The 25,569-nt window shown below is 41.9% G+C and overlaps 1 long non-coding RNA gene across 1 annotated transcript in view; it reads left to right on the top strand.

The window, feature by feature from the left end:
• Positions 1–25,222, top strand: part of LOC145526429 (uncharacterized) — a 231,902-nt gene extending 206,680 nt beyond the window's left edge. The window contains exon 6 of the long non-coding RNA XR_014068888.1: positions 25,037–25,222. This is a non-coding gene — a long non-coding RNA (uncharacterized LOC145526429). The remainder of the gene's footprint in view (positions 1–25,036) is intronic.
• Positions 25,223–25,569: the final 347 nt, after the last annotated feature.

The raw sequence follows: 25,569 nt of genomic DNA, 5'->3' as shown, positions 1-25,569 counted from the left end.
GTGAGTCACTGGGGTGTGTGAAATGATTGGATTTGTGGTGCAGTATCTCTGAAGAGTGGAGTAAGGCATGAATGTTTAACGCAGGCTTGTCTCTGACCGATACGAAATAGTTCTTTGAATATCTCTCAAAGGTGTGCATGCCTTTCTACAGAAGAACCTTAAAACTGTCAGGGGAGGCTTTTATACTCTCAACTCTTCATGGAATCTCTGCTCTTGACTGCCCAGACGGGGAGAATCTGGTTCTGCTTTGGCCCTGGAGAAAGTAGAGCCCTCTTGGGTGCTGTACATCTACCCTCCCATGTTTCCTTCAGAAATCTACCCCTTTGTAAGCTGGAGCTCGATCATGGAGTAGCCGGGGAGGTGACCTAGGGAGCAGGGTGTGGGTCAGGTCTGTGGGAAAGCCAGCATCTAGTCCCCACATGGAGGAGGGTAACTGGAACTTCCTTACCCTCACTCCCAGCCCTCCCGGGACAGGTGTTCGAAACTTGGGTTACGCCAGCTAACATGGATAGCTATGGAGTTGGGGCAATAATTCAGTGTCAGTTTAAAGTTAGCAACCTAAAAATTGAGCAGATCCAAAAAGATGACTGAAATCAGTGTCTTGAGGCACACCTCAGCTTAGAGAGAGCTCAAAATTAAGAAGGAAACTTTGCTGCTGCTTCTGAACCCCTGCTGCCTTTTTTGGTTCATCCCCGAGAACAGTCTCCCTCCTCTCGCCCTTTCTTCAGGCACCTCCTGGCACAACCCACTTCCTCTCCTCCTCTTACCAGCCAGCAACTCCTGCTCACCTACCCAGTCTGTCTCCTAACTACTTTCTTTTCTCTCTCTCTTTTTTTTTAACTCTCATTGGTTTCCTTACAGAATGGAACTGAAAAAGGGAAAATGTATGAAAAAACTGTACACAACAATATTATGTCAAGAAGAACTTCCTCAGCATCAGGTCCAGTACATGGTAGATTGAGTTCCCAAGAAAAATAATGAGACCAATCACCCAAGTTATTTAAAAATCAACTGGACAAAGACACAGAGGATGTGCTGGCAGGAAGGCCCCAGTCTTAGCCGCACTGGAATGAAGAAAATGATCCTAGTTGGATTCTTCCCTCTTCATCTTACTTTTTCTCTAGGCTGAATTCTTTAACTCTTGCTGAAATCAGTTCTATCCAAAGACAGCAAGATACACTACTTTCCTGTGGCCAAATTCATCGGTAACTAGAACAAAAGCAAGGAGGGGGGGATATTAAAGAATCCCTTTTTCTTTTATTTTCTTTTACCTTGGCCACACTGCACAACATCAAATATCCTAGTTCCCCAACTAGGGATCAAATCCATGAAATTCCCTTTCATTGGAAGCATGGAATCTTAACCATTGGACCTCCAGGGAAGTCCCAAGAATCCCTTTTTCAACTATCAAGAAACACCGTGGTCCCATGGGAGAAAATCAGTAGAGCTCTCATTCTTGGCCTGTCTTGCCTCTGTGATCAAAGGAAAAACATTCTGGAAACAGGAGGGTAAATTCTGCTAACATTTCATGGTTAAAAACTTGTGTGTCATACATAGCTTCCTGCAGTGTCTGCATATAATTTTTATCCATCAACAAGTAAAATTTTATCCCCCAAACAGCATGTGTTCTTCCATTACATGTTTATGGCAATTTCTCTGAAATCCATTTATTTTTTTATATAGCTTTGCAGAGCATTGCAGAAAACTTTCAGACCTAAAATGTATGAAATATGAGCATTTCTATATTGGGGCAGATCAATGTCCTTACCATCTAGCACTCTACGGTCCAAGCAAAGATGTTATGGTTTTCTAGCTTAGCATCAATAGATAAACATATCCCTTTACTTGACCCAAGACATCAATGAAAAATCTACCATGATTTGATAATCAGATAGTACCTCATACTTGAAGCACTTGTACTTTATAAACTCTTTCACTAGTATCCACTCTTTTGGTCTTCAATTCGAATGTTATTAAGTCCAGTTTACAAATGAAGGATCTGAAGCTTGAAAATGGGGAAATAATTTGCTCAATGAATGATACAGAGATAGCAAGGGCAGACTGGAACACAATCCTGGATCTGTCTCCAAAACCCTGGGTTCTTCCCATTCTACCATCTTGCCCTTCTTGGGTAACTAAGGGAGCCTCAGCTTAGAAACATGTGGATAATGAGTTTTAGATGCTGAATGCATCCTTTCTACACGTCAAACCAAAAACCTACACCCTCCAATAGACAGGCTGTATCAATAAAAACAATGTTCTAATCGCTGACCCAGATGAAATAGCTGCTTATCTACTTTCAAGTATTTTTCATTCATGGGGAATCAAGTATGCAAATTAATTTGAACTTTGTGTCTCTGGGTTGAAGGAACTCACCTGGTCCCTGAAAACAGGATCCATTCTGCCTGTTGCCTTTCCAGGACCCTCTCCTCCTGGCCTCTTTATACCCCCAGGGCACCTACAAGTGTTCCCCTAGTACTGAGAACACTGTGTGTTGGAGTAACAATAGCTCACTGCTGATTAGATTTAAAGGGGAGATCAAGAAATGTAAACCCACACAATGTCTTGAGCAGGAACTTCCTGTCTCCTGCAGCTGACTGGTTCTCTGCCATTTCCAGGGACCATCAAAAACTGCCAAAACTTGACCCTAAGTGTTGCAAAGAGTAAAGGAAGCAACTTTATGAATGTGGAATTAATGCCTTACTGAAGGGAATGTTAGTCACTCAGTCATGTCCAACTCTGTGCAACCCCATGAACTATAGCCTTTCAGGCTCCTCTGTCCCTGGGATTCTCCAGGCAAGAATATTGAGTGGGTTGCCATTCCCTTCTCCAGGGGATTTTCCCAACCCAGGGATCGAACCAGGGCCTCCTGCATTGCAGACAGATTCTTTACCGCCTGAGCTACCAGGGAAGCCCTACTGAAGGGAACCTCAGTAAAAATTTTAACAAGGTTCACCACTATCCCTGAGTGTAGGCAGGTCCTGACACCTGCTTCTAACTAATAGAATATTGCAAAGGTGGTGGGATACTATTCCCAGCTGGACTTGGTGAAGTAAACATCCATGTTCACAGAGCTCATCTCTTAAGATTAAGATGATGGTGTGGGGCATTGTTTTTTAGTTTTCTGTTGCTCGCAACAGGAGTTATCCTCACTGATATTATACCAGTGACAAACTCAGAAGTCTGGTTTCCCAGGTTGATCTCCACAGCAACATAGATCAGTCAGAATTATAGATTTTTAAAGGCTGAAAAGAACCCATTGAGTTTTAGTCCAGCACACTTTCTTTATGAATTAATAAAGTCTACAGTGTTTGGAAAAGAACCCTCAAGTAGGTGACAAACTATATATCAAGAACAAATTTCATGACTTGAAGTCAAATGAATTTTTTTGACTGCTCCACACTACTTCAATAATACATTAAGAATTTTTTAGATAGAGATATTTGATAATCAACTATGTGCTCAGATTTCTTCTCTCACTTAAAAAAAGACAATATTGAGAAATACTGCCCTTTGGAAAAATAAAAAAAAAAGCATAAGAACATCTGTGCAACCAACAAAATAACAAAAATTCTGTGCCCCCTCCAAACACTCTAATATAGATTTTGTAGGACTTATATTTACCCACATCTAATTTTCTCAATCTTCAAAATAGCCTATTTTTTCTAATTTTTTACTGTGGTAAAATACATATAGCATGGTATTCATAATAAAAGTAGTGAGTAGAAATCTAGTTGAACTATACTTGTTAAGGACCTCTTAACTTTGTATTTAACTCCAATGCTTTGGCCACCTGATGCAAAGAACTGACTCATTGGAAAAGATCCTGATGCTAGAAAAGATTGAAGGCAGAAGGAGAAGGGGACAACGGAGGATGAAATGGTTGGATGGCATCACCAACTTTATGGACATGACTTTGAGTAAGCTCTGGGAGCTGGCGATGGACAGGAAAGCCTGGCATGCTGCAGTCCATGAGGTCACAAAGAGTCAGACAGGACTGAGCAACTGAACTGAGCTATGTATTTGCAATTATTCCCTCATTTCCTTCATGTTATCATTATCATGTATTTTAATTTTATGTGTGCTATAAACACACAAAATATTGTTACTATATTTGCTTTAAACAAGCATGTATCATTTAGAGCAGTTAAACTTAAGTAACTTTTTACTGAAAAAGACTGAATAGGTTATTATCCTCTATCTCCTCTTTCTCTTCTTCCCTTTTCTCAGCCACCGTATCGTTTATAGCAAAATATATTTTAGTCAATGAACTTGATCACAGTCTAATTTAATTGACAGGTTCTTAAAATCTATTTTAATAGAGCTATTTTTAATGGGATTCTGGAGGTAAGAAACTCCTTATTTGACCATAATTTTCAATTCCTTTGTCATGTAATAAGTAATTTTTGAATTATAGCTATTAATAAAATTAAATTATCTAGCCAAAAAATGTAATATTATCTAGAAATTGTAAACTTTTCTTTGGTCATTTTTTTAAAAATACACAGTTCTACATGGTGCTGAAGCCAGAAGTGATAATTTGGACCTCCAATTTTACTTGCTTTCAGTGGGAAAAAAATTATGTTGATACCAAGAAGCTATTCTTTTTAGAAAGGAACCAGCTGAAAGCACTGGATCAGGAATGATCTCTAAATATGGATTAGTGTTACATCTGCTTCAAGAGGGCTTTGGGGACCTGTTTCAATCTGGTTTAATTATGGAATGTACATTCATATGTAAAGGAAAGAGATTTTGCTCCTGGCCATAACAGAATAGCTATAGCATCTATCTTTTATTCTGTTCTTTAGCCAGCTTGTCCTAATGGATATCTACAGAACATCCTACCCCAAACTGCAGAATGCACGTTGTTTTCAATTTCACATCTGATACTCACCATAATAGATCAGATGCTAGGCCATAAAATAAGAATCAACACATTTGAAAAATTGAAATCAAGGAAAATATATTCTATGACCAAAATACAATTAAATTAGATATTAATAGCAAAAAGATATCTTTAAAAATCTCCACGTATTTATAAATTAAATAACATAATCTAAATAGCCTATGTGTCAAAGAAATCACAACAGAAATGAGAAACGTGCTGCATTCATGAAAATTAAAATAGCATATCAAAATATGTATGATGTAATTAAACAAGTGTATGCAATGTATCCATGTACAGCACAAGGAATATAACCAATATTTTGTAATAACTATAAATGGAGTGTGTATGTGTTAGTTGCTCAGTCATGTCCAACTCTTTGCAACCCCATAGACTGTAGCCCACCAGGCTCCTCAGTCCAAGGAATTAATACTGGAGTGGGTAGCCATTCCCTCCTCCAGAGGATCTTCCCAACCCAGGGATCGAACCTGCGTCTCCTGCATTGCAGGCAGATTCTTTACCATCTTAGCCACCAGGGAATCCTATAAATGGAGTACAACCTTTAAAAATTGTGAATCACTATGTTGTACACCTGAAACATGTAGTGTTGTATCTCAACTATACTTCAATTTAAATAAGTAATAAAATAAAAATAAGTGTCTATAGGAAAACTTATAACTTTGAATGATTGCGTTTTTAAATGATAAACATGTAAAAATCAGTGTATAACAAAGATATTATAAGAAAAGACAACTATAGGCGGACATCCCTTCTGAACATGGTTTTTTTTTAATTATTTTTTTTATTTAGAAGGTAAATCCAGCAATATATTAAGAAGCCAAGAAATGATGATCAAGTGGAAGCAGACATTTCACAAAACAAGATACATGAATGGGCAATAAGCATATGAAAAGATGCTCAACATTATTAGTCACCAGGAAAATAGAAACACAATTACCACTTCACATACACTAAAATGACTAAAGTTAAAAGGCTAATGATACCATGTGTTGGTGAGGATACAGAGCAACTGGAACTATTGTGTGTTGCTAATGGAAACATAAATTAGTATAATTGCTTTAGAGATCATGTGGCAATTTGTTAAAAATTTAAATCTACACTTACCATATGATCTTGTAGTTCTTCTCCTAGATACTCACCTAGGAGAAATGAAAATGTATGTCTACAAAAAAGACATTTGTTCACAGAAACTTCATCCATAGTAGTCCAAACCTGAAAACAATGCAAATGTCCCTCAACAGGTAAATGGATACATTGTGGTATATTTATACAATGGAATACCACTCAGAAACAAAAGGAAAAGACTACTGAAATGCACAACAACATGGAAGAATCTCAGGAACCACAGGCGGAATAAAAGAAGCCAGAAACAAAAGAGTGTAAGGCATATTGTTCCATTCATTTACAAATTTGAGTAGGTACACCTAATCCGTAGTAACAAAACACAGAAGTTTCCTGGAGCTAAGAGTGAGGGGCATTGAGTGGAAAGGGACATGAAACCATTTGGGAGGGTGATAAAAATGTTCTGTATCTTGATCATGGTGATGGTTACATGGATGCATATATTTGCCAAAATGTTAAACCATACACTTAAAACAAGTACATTTGATTGTAGATAAATCACAATTAAGTTGATTTTTAAAAGAAAAAACAACAACAAAAAAGACGAGTCAGCTGCAGGGGCAAAAATACTCTTCCTCGTTCAGATTACTCCCCAGATTATTTCTCCAATTACTCAGATTTTTCACATGGTACTGGTCCTTCCAAAGGACAGAGTGCTGAATGTGCTGATGAGCCCATGTGCTGAACTGACAGCTTCCTTTTAGTGACATCCAACTGTCATAAGCAGTGCCTGAGAGATGTCTTTGAGATGTCCTTGAAATGGGTCTTATGTCTATGAACAGTGGAAGGATGGCAGCTCTGCTTTCCTGTCCCGGGGGATGAAAATGGTGTTCTGATTTAAGAACTGAGTAACTTCCTTGTCAGCATAACCAATGTGTTCTCCCAATGGCTGTAATTAAGGGAGACTTGCTCTCTGGCCCCTAGCAGTGAGCAGACCTTCTCCCAGTTTGTTAGGATGGAGCAGGAAGAGCTGGCCGATTATGCAGAGGGAAACCAGGGGTGTTATATATCACCATTGCCACATAATTCTCACACTTGTCAACCTCTAGTCATCTCTACAGCTCAGCCATGCTTTAAAATGGCAAGCAGTTGTTTACTGGAGCCAACAGAGGTCTAGCAATTATAAAACTAATTACTAAGATGTCCCTGCAAAAAAAAAAAAAAAAAAGCAGTAGTGAATAAGTATTCTCCTTGCAGTTTTTTTTTACTAAGTTGTTATCAAGAAGCAAGTAACTTAGCTGGCATCCCCAGAGAGGGTCATGATACGATTTTAGAGAAGACACATAGCTGAAAGGACTTTTTCATGAGTATTTTCCACTTAAATGTACCAGGGATGTTGAGAAGCATAGTGCCAGGAAGAAATAAACCAGACGATGAAGGATACCTTACTGAACTCAAGGATATACTAAATAAAGTGGCTCAGCCAGTAAAGAATCTGTCTGCAATGCAGGAGACCCAGGTTTGATCCTGGGGGCCAGGAAGATCCCCTGGAGAAGGGAATGGCTAGCCACTCCAGTATTCTTGCCTGGAGAATTCCATGGACAGAGGAGCCTGGTGGGTCACAATCCATGGGGTCACAAAGAGTTGGACATGACTGAGTGACTAACATTTTCACTACTTTCACTTAACTTCTGCATCAAAAACTGACATTCAGATCAGAATACAGTGAAACAAGGAAAAGGAATGTGGGTTTGGGGAGACGGCACTCTCAAAGGAGCCATCCGCTTCAATTCCGTTTCAAAAATTGTAAAGTTTGGTAGCTAGAGGGACCTAGAGCCATCTAGTTCTGAGGTTCTAACCCTAGAGGAATGAGGTGGTAATGCCTGTGGGGACTAGGAGTCCAAGGCAAATATGCCTCCGCTTCCAAGATAATTCTGTGCATGGAGATTTTCTGCAAACACATTCTGTATTAAATAGTACACACACAGTTGTACTAACTCAAGTGAGCGATTTGCCTGACATTTTTTAAGCGACATTGTCAAAGTCATCCAAGCCTGAGTCCACGATTGCCTCTTCTGTCCCTTGCTAAGCCAGGCCCCACCTCTCACTGACTGCCCACCTCTACATGCTGCGACTTGGCCTCCCTGTCTAGACCCACTGGTCCAGCCCCACCTTGGGCCAGTCTGCCTCTCTGCTCCTTCATACACATCATGCCCTTTCTGCCCCTAGCTCACCCACAGTACCTTTGCTGAGAATGTCCCCAATCCCCTCTGCTCCCCCTCTTTAAGTCACGCTGGCCTTCCCTGATCACTGTCTTCGCTGAAAACCTCCTCTAGCTACTGCACTCCATAAGATCCCGACATCAACACATTTCATTTCTCAGCAGTCAGCACTGTAGTGGTTGACTTAATTGTTTTCTCTCTTGACTTGCTATGTCTGTGCTGCTCTCATCTTTCCACAGGAGATACGTCCTCTGAGGGTGAGGTTTGTGTCTTGTGTGGCTCTCCTGCTCCCCTGGGTGTCTTTCTCTGTCCTTCCTGATGCCCTGTGTTTCCCTCCATCCTGTTGAAGGAGCTAGCGCCAGGGAGCAACTGTGCTCATCCCCTGGACCTTCCCAGAAGGAGGAGACCCTAGATTTCAGAGGCCAGTCAGCCAAGTAACATCTAATAGTGTGGCAGAACCAATGCCGACAAACAATTTTTGACAAGTAGGTTTTGTCTCAAAGCATCACTCTATCTTGCCATTCACTACATCTCTCCATGCTTTGCTTTTTTAATGGCAACACCTTTCCCTTTCTGACTCATAAGATGGGATTTTTTTTTCTGCTAATCCAGTGAAGCAGGAGCTCTGGATTCTCAAAGACTAGGATTGACAGACACCAGCTGGGTTTGTGAGCAGTGTCGTGATTTCTCATCCAGATTCTTCTTATCCAGTTAGGAGATTACAGAAATGTTTACTTTATGTATACTTCATTCAGTTCAGTTCAGTCGCTCAGTCATGTCTGACTCTTTGCAACCCCATGAATCGCAGCATGCCAGGCCTCCCTGTCCATCACCAATTCCAGGAGTTTACCCAAACTCATGTCCATTGAGTCAGTGATGCCATCCAGCCATCTCATCCTCTGTCGTCCCCTTCTCCTCCTGCCTCCAATCCTTCCCAGCATCAGAGTCTTTTCCAATGAGTCAACTCTTCACATGAGGTGACCAAAGTATTGGAGGTTCAGCTTCAACATCAGTCCTTCCAGTGAACACCCAGGACTGATCTCCTTTGGGATGGACTGGTTGGATCACCTTCCAGTCCAAAGGACTCTCAAGAGTCTTCTGCAACACCAGAGTTCAAAAGCATCAGTTCTTCGGCACTCAGCTTTCTTCACAGTCAAACTCTCACATTCATACATGACTACTGGAAAAACCATAGCCTTAACTAGATGGACCTTTGCTAGCAAAGTAATGTCTTTGCTTTTTAATATGCTATCTAGGTTGGTCATAACCTTCCTTCCAAGGAGGAAGCGTCTTTTAATTTCATGGCTGCAATCACCATCTGCAGTGATTTTGGAGCCCAGAAAAATAAAGCCTGCCACTGTTTCCACTGTTTCCCCATCTATTTGCCATGAAGTGATGGGACCAGATGCCATGATCTTAGTTTTCTGAATGTTGAGCTTTAAGCCAACTTTTTCACTCTCCTCTCTCACTTTCATCAAGCGGCCCTTTAGTTCTTCTTCACTTTCTGCCACAAGGGTGGTGTCGTCTGCATATCGGAGGTTATTGATATTTCTCCCTGCAATTTTAATTCCAGCTTGTGCTTCCTCCAGCCCAGCATTTCTCATGATGTACTCTGCATATAAGTTAAATAAGCAGGGTGACAATATACAGCCTTGACGTACTCCTTTTCCTATTTGGAACCAGTCAGTTGTTCCATGTCCAGTTCTAACTGTTGCTTCCTGACCTGCATACAGGTTTCTCAAGAGGCAGGTCAGATGGTCTGGTATTCCCATCTCTTGAAGAATTTTCCACAGTTTATTGTGATCCACACAGTCAAAGGCTTTGGCATAGTCAATAAAGCAGAAATAGATGTTTTTCTGGAACTCTCTTGCTTTTTCGATGATCCAGCAGATGTTGGCAATTTGACCTCTGGTTCCACTGCCTTTTCTAAAACCAGCTTGAACATCTGGAATTTCATGGTTCACGTATTGCTGAAGCCTGGCTTGGAGAATTTTGAGCATTACTTTACTAGCGTGTTAGATGAGTGCAATTGTGCAGTAGTTTGAACATTCTTTGGCATTGCCTTTCTTTGGGATTGGAATGAAAACTGACCTCTTCCAGTCCTGTGGCCACTGCTGAGTTTTCCAAATTTGCTGGCATATTGAGTGCAGCACTTTCACAGCATCATCTTTCAGGATTTGAAATAGCTCAACTGGAATTCCATCACCTCCACTAGCTTTGTTCGTAGTGATGCTACCTAAGGCCCACTTGACTTGACATTCAAGGATGTCTGGCTCTAGGTGAGTGATCACACCATCGTGATTATCTGGGTCATGAAGATCTTTTTTGTACAGTTCTTCTGTGTATTCTTGCCACCTCTTCTTAATATCTTCTGCTTCTGTTAGGTCCATACCATTTCTGTCCTTTATTGTGCCCATCTTTGCATGAAATGTTCCCTTGGTATCTCTAATTTTCTTGAAGAGATCTCTAGTCTTTCCCATTCTGTTGTTTTCCTCTATTTCTTTGCACTGATTGCTGAGGAAGGCTTTCTTATCCTTGCTATTCTTTGGAACTCTGCATTCAAATGGGTATATCTTTCCTTTTCTCCTTTGCTTTTCACTTCTTTTCTTTTCCCAGCTATTTGTAAGGCCTCCTCAGACAGCCATTTTGCTATTTTGCATTTCTTTTCCATGGAGATGGTCTTGATCCCTGTCTCCTGTGCAATGTCACGAACTTCCGTCCATAGTTCATCTGGCACTCTGTCTATCAGATCTAGTCCCTTAAATCTATTTCTCACTTCTACTGTATAATCATAAGGGATTTGATTTAGGTCATATCTGAATGGTCTAGTGGTTTTCCCTACTTTCTTCAATTTAAGTCTGAATTTGGCAATAAGCAGTTCATGACCTGAGCCACAGTCTGCTCCCGGTCTTGTTTTTGCTGACTGTATAGAGCTTCTCCATCTTTGGCTGCAAAGAATATAATCAGTCTGATTACAGTGCTGACCATCTGGTGAAATCCATGTGTAGAGTCTTCTCTTGTGTTGTTGGAAGAGGATGTTTGCTATGACCAGTGCGTTCTCTTGGCAGAGCTCTATTAACCTTTGCCCTGCTTCATTCTGTACTCCAAGGCCAAATTTGCCTGTTACTCCAGATGTTTCTTGACTTCCTACTTTTGCATTCCAGTCCCTATATACTTCATTTCCAGAATTTTAATACTTACAATTTTGCTTGATCCTTGCCACAAAGTTATGAGGATTTTTATCATACCGAGGAAGAAACTTATTCAACCAGTATTTACCAAGTGTCCTCATGGGCCAACACTATGTGGTGGATATGAAATGGAACCACACAAACCTCTTGTTTTTTTTAAATAAATGTATTCATTTATTTATTTGGCTGCTCTGAGAGTTGCAGCACACAGACTCTCTAGTTGTGACATGTGGGCTCAGTAGTTGTGGCTCGGGCTTAGTTACTCCTCAGCATGTGAGATCTTAATTCCTTGACCAGGGATTGAACCTGTGTCCCCTGCATTGCAAAATAGATTCTTCACCATTGGACCACCAGGGAAGTCCAGTTTTGTTTTGATTTGAATAGTTGTTATTTATTAATCAGACACAAATTTAATCAGCAATGGACTTCAATTGTGTCTCTCCCTGAACAGAAAGATGAGCACACGTGCTTCTACTCTGCCATTTTAGAAAATCACCAGTTTCCTGTTCACTGTCTTGTGTTGTATCCAAAGAAAAGGCATCTGAGAGTTCAGTTGAGCTGGACTCAGATTCCTCTGCTGGAAGGGCCTGGGTTCCCAGGGAGCCACCAACACTTTCCTTTGGCCTCCTTCCTCCTGAGAAATCTGTATGCAGGTCAAGAAGCAACAGTTAGAACTGGACATGGAACAACAGACTGGTTCCAAATCGGGAAAGGAGTACCTCAAGGCTGTATATTATCACCCTGCTTATTTAACTTATATGCAAAATACATTATGAGAAATGCTGGAGTGGATGAAGCAGAAGCTGGAATCAAGTTTGCTGGGAGAAATATCAATAACCTCAGATATGCAGATGACCACACCCTTATGGCAGAAAGTGAAGAAGAACCAAAGAACCTCTTGATGAAAGTGAAAGAGGAGAGTTAAAAAGTTGGCTTAAAACCCAACATTCAGAAAACTAAGATCATGGCATTAGGTCCCATCAGTTCATGGGAAATAGATGGGGAAACAATGGAAACAGTGAGAGACTTTATTTTAGGGTGCTCCAAAATCACTGCAGATGGTGACTGCAGCCATGAAATTAAAAGATGCTTGCTCCTTGGAAGAAAAGCTATAACCAACCTAGACAGCAAATTAAAAAGCAGAGATATTACTTTGCCAACAAAGGTCAGTCTAGTCAAAGCTTTGGTTTTTCCAGTAGTCATGTATGGATGTGAGAGTTGGACTATAAAGATAGCTAAGTGCCGAAGAATTGAGGCTTTTGAAATGTGGTGTTGGAGAAGACTCTTGAAAGTCCCATGGACTGCAAGGAGATCCAACCAGTCAATCCTAAAGGAAATCAACCCTGAATATTCATTGGAAGGACTGATGCTGAAGCTGAAACTCCAATACTTTGGCCACATGATGTGAAGATCTGACTCCTTGGAAAAGACCCTGATGCTGGGAAAGATTGAAGGCCAGAGGAGAAGGGGAAGACAGAGGTTGAGATGGTTGGATGGCATCACTGACTTGATGGACATGAGTTTGAGTTGGTGATGTACAGGGAAGCCTGGTGTGCTGAAGTCCATGGGGTCACAGAGTTAGACACGACTGAACAACTGAACTGAACTGAACTGAACTGAAAGTTTTGTGGGAAAGCATGCTGGAAAAAAAATATCAGTAAGAAATATCTGGTAACAACAAAGAAATCAACCACTCTCGTCTCAGAAATGCTATTATGGCTTTCCCCTGAAACAGTAGCAACAAAAATGATTCCAGGCAGCTTGAAGAGGTGATTATTTTCCATCCAACCTGAAACACTGTGCCTGACCCAAGGGATGATGATGTCCCAGTGGATTGTACAGCTGCCATGGTGCAGACTCAGTCTCGGAGCAGAGGGAATGTGACAGGTTGTTCTGGATACACTGGAAACCCCATGTCCAGCTCCAGGTCTAAATGGAGAACTGTTGCCATGTCTTCTATCTCCTGTCTCCTGAGGTCCTGGGGAAGACCCCTCATCATCACCACAAGTTTCTGCTATCTCATACTTGGAACCAAACTTCTTTTTTTTTAATGTTGTTTTTACTCACATCTCCTGAAGGTGTGAAAAAACAAAAAACAAAAAAAAGTTTTGGTCATCAAATAGACAAATAGAGCTTCCCTGGAGGCTCAGATGTAAAGAATCCGCCTGCAATGCAGGAGACTCAGGTTCAATCCCTGGGTCAGGAAGATCCCCTGGAGAAGAGAATGGCAACCCACTCCAGTATTCTTGCCTGGAGAATTCCATGGACAGAGGAGTCTGGCAACAAGTTACACTCCAAGTGGTTGCAAAGGATCAGACATGACTGAGAGACTAACACACACACACAGATAGGTAAATCATTCTGTGATAAGTGAACCCTGCTACCACCAGACTACCTTAATGTGTGGCATTAATAAATGTGGATGGTTGTCCTTAGTCATCTGCTCTACCCAGAGAGACCAGGGGAAAGTCTAATGATGGGATGCTCTTTTTTGAAGGAAGATAGTTCACCAAGTGGACAAAACTTTAGAGAGAAAGAAGAGGGCTTTCTCTACAGAACAGGGTATGCAGAGATCTGGCAGCACTGGTTTGATGAACAGTGTTCAAAAACTTCATCCTGGGGGCTGGACTAAGTTTCTTGGATCCAAGATCCTGCTGCTGTTCAAGGCTTGACTTTAAGAATGATTCTCTTTCCATGGCATCTTTATCCCTAGTGGGAAGTGCCAAGCTCTCCCAAACACACTGGGTAAGCTTACTGAAATGGAATGCTGCTGGCCCATTTGCCCTCCAAATGGGTGCTCACAGCAAATCATCTCTGTTATTCTTGATTTCAAGCTGCCTCTCTCTGGACAAGTCGTCACTATATACTGACAAATTGCAACAGCTATGATCATAGTAATAACATCACAAGAATAATCAAATGCTATTGAAACAAAATACACCAATTTAGGCCAGGCTTCAGCTACTGTAATGCGCATTTAAGTTCGTGCGTATTTGTGATTTATGATAAAGACGGTGCCCTTTATGATTCCCTGGAAGTTGTGATAGACTACACTCTGCAGTCCAGTTTTGTTTGGCCATTTATCTCCCCTTCCCCCCATCCTCAAGCTTGAAAGGGAGGGAAACCAACCACTTGCTGCTACCTGAGCCCAGGCATACCGAGGTGAAGCTGAAGCCACGTGCGTGTGCGCATCCCAAGCCGCTTCAGTCATGTCTGATGCTCTGCGACCCCATGGACTATAGCCTACCAGGCTCCTCTGTCCATGGAATTCTCCAGGCAAGAATACTGGAGTAGCTTGCCATGCCCTCCTCCGGGGATCTTCCTGACCCAGGGATTGAAACTGCGTCTCTTCACAGATGCATGGAACAATTTTATGGACTCTGAGGGAGAAGGTGAGGGTGGGACGTTCTGGGAGAATAGCATTGAAACATGTATATTATCATATGTGAAACAGAACACCATTCCATGTTCGATGCATGTGACAAGGGCTCAGGGCCGGGGCAATGGGATGATCCAGAGGGATGGGATGGGGAGGGAGATGGGTGGGGGGTCCAGGAAGGGGAACACATGTAAACCCATGGCTGATTCATGTCAATGTATGGCAAAAACTATTACAATATTGTAAAGTAATTAGCCCCCAACTAAAATAAATAAATTTATAAAAAAATAAATAAATAAAAAAATAAAAATAAAAGACGCTTGTAGAAAAAAAAAAAAAGAAACTGCGTCTCTTATGTCTTCTACATTGGCAGGTGGGTTCTTTTTTTTTTTTTTAATAAATTTATTAATTTTAGTTGGGGGCTAATTATTTTACAATATTGTAGTGGTTTTTGCCATACAGTGACATGAATCAGCCATGGGTTTACATGTGTTCCCCATCCTGAACCCCCCTCCCACCTCCCTCCCCATCCCATCCCTCTGGGTCATCCCATTGCCCCAGCCCTGAGCATTTGTCTCATGCATCGAACCTGGAATGGTGTTCTGTTTCACATATGATAATATACATGTTTCAATGCTATTCTCCCAGGACGTCCCACCCTCCCCTTCTCCCTCAGAGTCCATAAGACTGTTCTATGCATCTGTGTCTCTTATTCTGTCTCGCATATAGGGTTATCATTACCATCTTTCAAATTCCGTATATATGCATTAGTATACTGTATTGGTGTTTTTCTTTCTGGCTTCACTCTGTATAATGGGCTCCAGTTTCATCCATCTCAATAGAACTGGTTCAAATGTATTCTTTTTAATGGCTGAGTAATATTCCATTGTGTATATGTATCACAGCTTCCTTATCCATTCGTCTGCTGATGGACATCTAGGTTGCTTCCATGTCCTGGCTATTATAAACAGTGCTGCGATGAACATTGGGGTACACGTGTCTCTTTCAATTCTGGTTTCCTTGGTGTGTATGCCCAGCAGTGGGATTGCTGGGTCATATGGAAGTTCTATTCCCAGTTTTTTAGGGAATCTCCACGCTGTTCTCCATAGTGGCTGTACTAGTTTGCATTCCCACCAACAGTGTAAGAGGGTTCCCTTTTCTCCACACCCTCTCCAGCATTTATTGCTTGTAGACTTTTGGATAGCAGCCATTCTGACTGGCATGAAATGGTACCTCTTTGTGGTTTTGATTTGCATTTCTCTAATAATGAGTGATGTTGAGCATCTTTTCATGTGTTTGTTAGCCATCTGAATGTCTTCTTTGGAGAAATGTCTGTTTAGTTCTTCGGCCCATTTTTTGATTGGGTGGTTTATTTTTCTGGAATTCAGCTGCAGAAGTTGCTTGTATATTTTTGAGATTAATTGTTTGTCTGTTGCTTCGTTTGCTATTATTTTCTCCCATTCTGAAGGCTGTCTTTTCACCTTGCTTATAGTTTCCTTTGTTGTGCAAAAGCTCTTAATTTTAATTAGGTCCCATTTGTTTATTTTTGCTTTTATTTCCAATATTCTGGGAGGTGGGTCGTGGAGGATCCTGCTGTGATTTACGTCGGAGAGTGTTTTGCCTATGTTTTCCTCGAGGAGTTTTATAGTTTCTGGTCTTATGTTTAGATCTTTAATCCATTTTGAGTTTATTTTTGTGTATGGTGTTAGAAAGTGTTCTAGTTTCATTCTTTTACAAGTGGTTGACCAGTTTTCCCAGCACCACTTGTTAAAGAGATTGTCTTTTCTCCATTGTATATTCTTGCCTCCTTTGTCAAAGATAAGGTGTCCATAGGTGCGTGGATTTATCTCTGGGCTGGCAGGTGAGTTCTTGACCACTACCACCACCTGGGAAGCCCAGGTTGAAGCCATGATGAAACACTAATTGATAATTCCATTCAATCCACTTTCCACCAGCAGGACCAGACTGGATTTGTGTAAATTACCTTCCCTCAGTCCATTTATCACTTCTCTGAGGCTGGGTGGACACTATGTTCCCCATGTCAGCTGGTTTCATGCTGCCTGCTCTGGTAGCTTTCAGACTCTTGAAAGAAGACAGCATCTGCCACTAATTTGCCCTATGGAAAGAAGCAATCTGGTTGGAATAGGGGCCAGAAGACTTTTTTTGAAGCTATCATATTTGCATATCAAAGACACTAGGTTTGCTCCAGTCATGTGTTTACTTGGGGTGACTTGGGAAAAGCTGATGCAAGGTGGAATTAGAACTCTCCCAGCTCAGGGGAGGAGGGTATGGCAACCCACTCCAGTATTCTTGTCTGGAGAATCCCATGGACAGAGGAGCCTGACAGGCTACAGTCCATTGGATCACAAAGAGTTGGACACAACTAAAGTGACTCAGCACAGACACAGACAGCTCAGGGACTTCCCTGGTGGTCTAGTGGTTAAAACTCTGCACTTTCAATGCAGAGGACATGAGTTCAATCCCTGGCCAGGGAACTAAGATTCCACATGCTGCATGGTGTGGCCAAAAAAAAATTTTTTTTTAATAATAATAAAAGAGAACTCTCCCAGTTCAGGCCTCAGTATGGCTAGCAGTAGGCCCCATTGCTCTTCCACACCCATTTTAAATTTCATATTCCCTAGGTATAAGTCCTCTTTCCATCTGTACAGTTACCTGGGTACTCTTCACCTAGCTGAGCGCTTTTTACCATCTGCCAGATACAAGGATTCCTTAGATTCATGGATCTTTTCTCAATTCCATGGTGAGATCTGAGAGAAGAGAGTCATAGTTATCTCTGCTTCCCCCATCCCCACAAGTATATTAGAGGTTCAGTAAAGCCTGGGCAGCTTGTCAAAGACAAGAAACAGTCAATCATATCTCAAAAAAGCTGGGGGAGGAAAACAAATGAATATGAAGACTGATTGTATTCAGGCTGTTGAAATAAAAAGATCCCACGATCAGAATGTCTCCACAGGAGGGTTTTGTTTTGCCCTTTAATGGGAAGCAAAGGAGAATAAATAAGTTGCAGATGAGGTGATTTACAGTCAGGTTGTTTTGCAAGCAGGGCAAGTTTCAATCAGTTGTCAGACCAGGAAATGTTTTTCTCTGTGGTTAGCTAGTTTCGGGGGACAAACAGTTCTAACCTCAGCTGATCAATCATGAGACAAAGACCAGGAAGTTGGAGGGGCTGTGACCAGCCTTGTCAGCAGGCTCAGACAAAGGGGGCAAGGTCTGTGCTTGGCCTTGTCACAGGTAAATAAGGCAGCCACCCACAAGTCTGGTGAAAGTCCTGAGAAAGCATGCACTGTCGGCTTCATCTAAGCCACGTGGGGAAGGCTAATTCTTTGTGATAAACTGTCTATAGGGATGCAAAGGTTGGGGGAACTTTTTAACTGTCACTCTTTCCAGGAGCCCAGGGCTCAGGTAAAGTTCAACATTGTCAAACTGAATGAAAGAAAACATGCAACATAGATAAATAGACAGACAGATAGATAGGCCAGTGGTCTCTTCAAAGAAAGATTATTCCTGCTCTCTGTCCCTGATTCAGCTCGCTATTTATGAACTACTAAACTGGAAAACGAGAGAAACAGGAACTTCCAAATGGAAGAATTACCTTTAAGGTTACTGGACATTAAAACTTGCAGTATAAATGTCACACTGGTAATTCTGCACCAGGGTTGAAGATGTGAGAAGCAATGAGTGTAAAGGATGCTTCTGCACATGTATTCAGGAGAAGATGGTGGTCACAAGAACTGTGATCTGAGGCGCTTTAGTCAAGGAAGTCATTGTCATTTAGATTTTGTTTGTTTCTTTGTTTTTTAACTTATTTTATTGAAGTACAGTTGATGTACATTGTTTTGTTAAATTCTACTGTACAAAAAGTGATTCAGTTATACATTCTTTATACATGCCATGCTAAGTCGCTTCAGTCATGTCCAACTCTTTGTGACCATATGGACTGTAGCCCTCCAGGCTCCTCTGTCCATGGGATCCTCCAGGCAAGAATACTGGAGTGGGTTGCCATGCCCTCCGCCTGGGGATTTTCCCAACCCAGGGATCAAACCAGTGTCTCTTAAGCCTCCTTCACTGGCAGGCTGATTCTTTACCACTAGCACCACCTGGGAAGCCCTCTTTATACATATATACATTCTTTTTTATATTCTCGTTACAGTTTGGTTGGATCCTTGCTTACTCAGCAGAGATCCATTACTCACCACCCCTGCAGTTTGAAACTCCATATACATCTTGTTTCTGCAACCGCCAACCTGTACCTGAGGCTCACTGGGTTAGGGTCCCAAGGAAAGAATGCAGCTCACTCAGAAATCAAGCATTCTTCCTCCCGACACATTTTTGCCTATGTTTCTAGTCCAGGCTTGAGAGGAGAGAGTAAGGAGGCTTGAGCCAGAAGGAAAAGAGTTGTAAGCTGAGGAAGTCCTTTGAAAAACAAGCTTTGTTTGAAGTCTGGGCAGAAGTGCTAGTTGCCTCTCCTCTTTTATTTTTAATCACTTTGTTTATCCCTAACAGCAGACAAGCCATGCTGGGAATTTTCTGTTGTTCAGTCACTAAGTTCTGTCTGATTCTTTGTGACCCCATGGACTGTAGCAGGCCAGGCTCCTCTGTCTTCCACTATCTCCTGGAGTTTGCTCAAATTTATGTTCATTGAGTTGGTGATGCTATCTAGCCATCTCATCATCTGCTATTCCCCTTTTCCTTCTCCCTGTCTTCATTTTTTCCCAGCATCAGGGTCTTTTCCAAGAGTCGGCTCTTCGCACCAGGTAGCCAAAGTATTGGAGCTTCAGCTGCGGCTTCAGTCCTTCTAAAGAATATTCAGAGTTGATTTCCTTTAGGACTGACTGGTTTGATCTCCTTGCAGTCCAAGGGACTCCCAAGAGTCTTCTCCAGCACCACAATTCAGAAGCATCAATTCTTTGGTGCTCAACTTTCTTTATGGTCCAAGTCTCACATCCATTCATGACTACTAGAAAAACTATAGCTTTGACTATACGGACCTTTGTTGACAAAGTGATGTCTTTGCTTTTTAATACACTATCTAGGTTTGTCGGGGCTTCCCTAGGTGCCTCAGACAGTGAAGAATCTGCCCGCAAAGAAGGAGACAAAGGAGACTCAGGTTCAGTCCCTGATTGGGAAGATCCCCTAGAGAAGGGAATGGCAACCCACTCCAGTATTCTTGCCTGGAGAATTCCATGGACAGAGGAGACTGGCATGACCAGTATCCAAGAGAGAAATCAATCAATAGAAACAAATACAGAAATGAAAGGCATAATGGGAGAAGCAGAAAGGGCTTTAAAATAACTATTACAGGAGATAGAATAACACCCTAAGTAATTTTCAATTAATCTTAAAGAATGCAGGAAAGGAGGTAAAAGAATCAATGGCCCAAATAGAAAACAAACAGCAAGCAAGATGCTAGACTCAAACCCAGCTGAAAGTTAGTAGATCAAACACTCCAATTAAAGGGCAGAGGGTGTTTGACTGGATAAAAGTAAAACTGGAAATAATCATGTGGGTCTACTTCTTTTTTTGTTATATTCACTATGCTTTTGTATTTTTTTAATGGTTCCCAGTGAGGGGGGAGGGCACTATAGGAGTAGGGGACTAAGAAGCACAAATTATTATTTATAAAATAAGCTACAAGGATATATTGTACAATAGAGGGAATATAGCCAATGTTTTGTCATAACTATACATGGAACATAACTTTTAAAAATTGTAAATCACTATATTGTATTCCTGTAATTTATATAATATGAATCAACTATACTTCAATTTAAATAAAGATACAGGAGGGGAAAAAAATCAAAAAGCAAAATAAAATTAAAAATGTCTTCTTGTAAAACTAAAAAAGAAAAGATTCACGTGGGAAATGCCAAATGTCCAGTTTAAGCAACTCATCAGATTTGGAAAGGTTAGAAATGAGAGATAAGCCTGGGAAGTTGGATGAAGCCAGATTATGTTGCGTCATAGATGTCAAAAACCTATACTTGCACCTTCTGTGTGCAAGTAAATAGTCCACCTTGTGAAATGAAATGACCTTCTGGGAGAACAGATATAAAGCTGACTTACTTTCCAGAATAATTTATTTCATAAGAAAAGCAAATATTTCTCCTGTCTCCTGGTTTTCCGTTTCCTCATGAGAAAACAGGGTGGCTATGGTAACGCATTTCAGCTGCCCGAGCCCCCACCTTGCATAAATAGGCCAGGTGACAAACAGAACGTTCACCTTTAAACTACATGCAATGAGCCTTCTTTTAAAGTGAAATGTACTTGGGAACTGAGGAAAACAGTAAGTCTAATCTTCCCTTGTCATTAAATCAATAAAGAAATTAAAGACAACATGACTCGAAACTGTAGTTCTTAAAAGACATCACTTTTTTTTATTATTGTCATTATTATTATTGCTATTTCATTTTTCAGTGGCCACCAAGTATGAAGGTTTCTGAAGTTAAAGGCATAGCAAGATATAGAAAAGATATTGCTTCTGCCTGAGTTTCATGAAGCTGATATCAATCTTTTATTTCATAAACTTCAGGCTGGTTATTGCTTTAAACACGTGCTTCGCTGCATTAAATGTGGCACTGAGAGGAATACAAATAAGAGAATTCCCAATGATACTAAGCAGGGGTGGGGATGTTGAGGAAGAACTGACTTCCCTCCCACGCCTGGAGAATGGAATTCAAGAAAGGTCACAAAACAGCCAGACTTCGGGGATAAATCTGAGCTAAACTGACTCAATGAACAACACAGAGGGACAGTTTTCGCTGTTGTTTTTTCCCAGTAAGAAGAGAAAGGACAAAGGATTTGATTGAGCCTCCAAAAGACGTCTGACTGTGTTGAGGCTGAAGGGGCCCAGACCTCAGCGTCAGACGGTCTGGAGTTTACCCCTAACTTAGCCCCTAAATAACCCACCCCTCTGAGCCTCAGTTAGATCTGTGAGATGACAGCATTTTGCAGCAGTTAATCTCTAAATGTCCTTTCTGACTTGAAATTTTAAGGCCCTAGTACATACCTCCATGGAGCAATCATTCATATTTGGGAAATACTTTCTAAAACACCAGTGGTCTTGATACAATCACAGCCTTGAGAGGAATAAAGTGTTGAGGTGAGTGAACTGAGGTTTAGCTAAGCTAAAGGACACACTGCCGCAGAACTGATGCTTTTGAACTGTGGTGTTGGAGAAGACTCTTGAGAGTCCCTTGGACTGCAAGGAGATCCAATCAATCCATCCTAAAGGAGATCAATCCTGGGTGTTCATTGGAAGGATTGATGTTGAAGCTGAAACTCCGATACTTTGGTCACCTCATGCGAAGAGTTGACTCATTGGAAAAGACCCTAATGCTGGGTAGGCTTGGGGGCGGGAGGAGAAGGGGACGACAGAGGATGAGATGGTTGGATGGCATCACTGACTCGATGGACATGGGTTTGGGTAGACTCCAGGAGATGGTGATGGACAGAGAGGCCTGGCGTGCTGCAATTCATGGGGTCACAAAGAGTCAGACGCGACTGAACTGAACTGAACTGAAAGGACACACAGGTAGCTAAACATTGATGGGTCTGGTCCTGGGCTGCAGGTCTCCTGGCTTCTGATCACGTGTCCCTTATCCCATCCCACACTGCCTCTCAACAAAGAGAAGATGAGTCTTATTTAAAGGGAACATTCAAGCCAAACAGGGAAATGGCACTTTTGAGTTGCTCAGGAAGGATGGATATGGGATCAAACTGTGAAAATGGAATGGGATTGTCCATCAGATCAGGATGAAGAAGGGAGCTTGCCCACTTCTGGATTTTTGCACAAAAGAATTGAAAATAGGTGTTCAAATCATCTATGAATGTCTTTAACATCAGAAGATATGAACAGGACATCTGGATAATTTCTTCTCAGACTACAAGTTAAAGGGCAAAGTCCTTAACTTCCAAAATCCCCCCAGTCTGGCCTTCTCTTGCCTCCCTAGTCTAACCTTCACTTCTCCCCTTCATGTACCACAGCACCTGCCTACGCGTTCCTCTGCCATGTCCTTGCTCACACTAAATCCTCGGTCCAAAGTTGTATCCTTTTTGTTCATCTAAACCCATCTCCATTGTTCCAAGTGTTCTCTGATTCTTTCAGCTGTAAGAATTTCTCTCTTTCTCCTAAACACTTGCCTCTTTCTCCTCTACAGACCCCTCTCCTATATTATAATTATTCCTGAACCTGCCTTATTTCCCCTCTTAAATGATACATTCCTTTAAGGCTAGAGGAATATGGACTTTCACGGGACATGGATTTAGGGATTCAAATCCATCTTAACTTGATCTCTGAGGTGCCAGGAGCTGCTAAGTGTAATCTCAAACTGGATAATAAACAGCTCAATACATACTTCGTGCTCAATAAAATTTGTTGAACATTATTTGGTTTTTTCATTTTATTTCAAGGCCACTTCAACATTTAAACCTTGTCTCCCATCTTTATTGGTTAATTTATTTTAAAACTGGCTTTTGGAGTAATATTAGCTAATATGAAAACAAATTTGTGAAATAGCTGAGAACGTCTGTGAACATTTTAGGGAATTTTCTTTTGTAAAAGAAAAATAAGAACCTAAAGTCCAAGACTCAGGATCTCTCTGCCGTCATCAATTGTGCTATCACCAGGAGAAACTCAGATTGTTTTTCCTTTTCGGCTGTGCCCAGTCCTAGTTGCAGCATGAGTTGCAATTTAGTTGAGTTTCCTGATCAGGGACTAAACCCTGAGCCCCCTGCACTGGGAGCATGGAGTTAGTCACTGGACAACCAGGGAAGTCCCAGGAGAACCTCAGCTTTGAAGATAGAATTTTTTCTGTGACATATTCTTAAAGCCCTCAGATGAAAATATGCTGAACTTAAAGGAAATACTTTCATTTCATTGCTTTAAACCCGTATTCATTTAACTACCAAAACACACACCTAATCAGGGCATATATTTAAAGCCGTGAAGTATTTACAGTGCAATGCCTAAGGCAGATGATGTATAGTGTATTCATTCTATGCTTCAGTAAATTCTGGGTACAAAGACTCAAATTGATGTTCTCAAGTGACTGTGTCAGTGCAAACAAGCTTCCCTTGAAAGACAGTTCTTCCTCACCAGGATTTGATTTCCTTTCTGAAATATGTTCTTCTCTAGATACATCTTAGCTGACAAGCAAAGCTAGGCTCTAGCTCTTTCCTACAGTCATCAGAGTCCATTCTGCCTTGTGACTGAAAATCTGAACAGCTAAGACTCTTCCCATTGCTCGTAATATGTAAGAGCTACCCCATCAAAGACTCTGCCTAGGTACATATTTACTAACAAAAATTCTCCGTTGAATTTCCCAGAGTTCAACCCCCCACTACTTACCCAGACCTCTTGCTAAAACTTCTCAAGGCAAGTTTCCCAGCTTCTTCACCTTCCTGGTCTGCCTTCTCTGACCGCTAGATCAAGGTGGCTTTATCTCCCTAATCAGTCTATAAGCCCAGTGAGAATGGGGACCTTCGTCATAATTGTGTCTATAATGCTCATACATCCTGGTATCTTGCATCACTTGCATGACCTATCATCTTGCTTTGGGATGTAACTTGTGATTTAATTAAGCACTGCGTGCCCAGCCCTTACAGAGCCTAGCTTGCAACATCCCCCAGAGACGGCAAAGAGCTTGAGGCTCTGGAATTGCATCCTCGGCTGAATTGGGCATTTATATGATCACCTGGCACTCCAGCTCATTCTGCTTCCACCACTCTGGCAGGCTGAGAAAACTGAGGCACACATGACTTTCCCAAAGCCACTCGGTCAATAATGAGGAGATCCAGGATTTAAACCTAAGTCACTCTGACAAGCAAACCTGTGATTGTGGTCTCTAGGCCATGATATAGGCAGATAAGGAAACAGAGACTCAGAGAGGTCTCATAGCTGGGACAGGAACTGTCCCTCTGACCAATGAGGAAACAGATCCGACTGCCCCCTGCCAGGGTCCCACCTCCTGCCAGCCAGTCCCCCATGTCTCCCGGCCTTCCGGTCTCTGTGCAAACCGCTTGTTCTGCAGAGGCTCCTGGTAACCCATGAGGTAAGCCTTTCCCGCTCTGCAGCCTCTCAGAACTCATCAGTTCTTTTGGGTGCTGCCTCAGCTGCCCGAGAGTATATGATGGGCTGCTCTGAGAATGTTCCTAAGTTGTGTGTGTGTGTGTGTGTGTGTGTGTGTGTGTGTGCACGCGCACATGCGCACAGGTGCACATGTTCTTTCCCCAACAGCTTTCTGTTCCCTTTCGGCAGAGAGACTTGGATGGTCTTCACAGCACCGATCTTGGAGCCTGCACACAGGCCCTGCACACCGTGGCATTAAACAGCTTCTGTCCTGGACACGCCGAGGGAGACAGCAGGGCTAATGACTACAGGCAGGAGACAAGAAGACACAGGAACAGTGGCAAGTGACCTGTGGTGGATAAATTATATTCAGACGTAAGTAAGTAAGAAGTGCAGTAGCCATTGAAGAGATTCAGAGTTCCAGAGAAAACTTCCAGTTTGGGTTGTGGGAAAAATCTGAGCAGGCTACAAAGGAGAGGGTGACGTTCCCTCTGGGCTTTGAAGGATGGTAGAAGTTGGGCATCTGGGAGGGTATGGGTATCTCAGAGGGCAGCGGGGACAAATCTCTGAGGTGGGTATCACAGGGAGGATGTGAGAGAGAAAGATCAAGTCCAATGAGCTGGTTCATCCAGCCCAGGCAGGGCGCAGTGGCGGAATGAAGTTGGTTAGGCAGGTGGGGTCAAGGTGGTAGAGCTGTAACAGCTAAACTGGAGATTTGAGAT

Source organism: Giraffa tippelskirchi, chromosome 2 (assembly GCF_054371585.1).
Source record: "Giraffa tippelskirchi isolate mGirTip1 chromosome 2, T2T-mGirTip1v1.2.pri, whole genome shotgun sequence".
In the NCBI taxonomy this organism is placed as follows: Eukaryota; Metazoa; Chordata; class Mammalia; order Artiodactyla; family Giraffidae; genus Giraffa; species Giraffa tippelskirchi.
Note: the sequence above shows the minus strand (reverse complement) of the source record. Positions and strands in the feature narration are given on the sequence as shown.